This window comes from Bison bison, unplaced genomic scaffold, assembly GCF_000754665.1.
Source record: "Bison bison bison isolate TAMUID 2011002044 unplaced genomic scaffold, Bison_UMD1.0 scf7180017864381, whole genome shotgun sequence".
NCBI classification, from domain to species: Eukaryota; Metazoa; Chordata; class Mammalia; order Artiodactyla; family Bovidae; genus Bison; species Bison bison.
Window position 1 is genome coordinate 789480 of NW_011494953.1, and position 470 is coordinate 789949.

Below are 470 nucleotides of genomic sequence, written 5' to 3' on the forward strand. Positions count from 1 at the left end.
GGCTTAAGACAGTTCAAGGAGCAGAAAAGGGCCCAGCAGATCGAAGGAGGACAAATCCCTCACTACTTACCAGAGGCACGAGCCAGACTCTAGGAGATTCGGCTGAGCACAGGTTCACATCAGCTACTCCTGGGAACCTTTAAAGGCCCCCAGCCTGCCCCAGGCACCTGGTGTGGCCTTCATTACCATCTTCCAAAGGATTCCTAACCCACTTCTCCCACCTGCACTTCCTCCAGAGACTTGCTTTACGGGCCTGTTTTAATGAAAACCACCCACTAGATACTCCAGCATTCTGTTTCCTGGCTACCTGAGCTGACTTCATCCACTAAGGTGTCTACTCAAACTCAAGGACTCAAGTCTTTGAAAAATAGGACTTATGTGAAGCTCTGCGTGTAGACTGAGAGTTATGAGAAACAGGAAGGAAGGAAGCAGCAAAGAGGGAAGGAATATGGGCTGGGGGCACTTCCAAC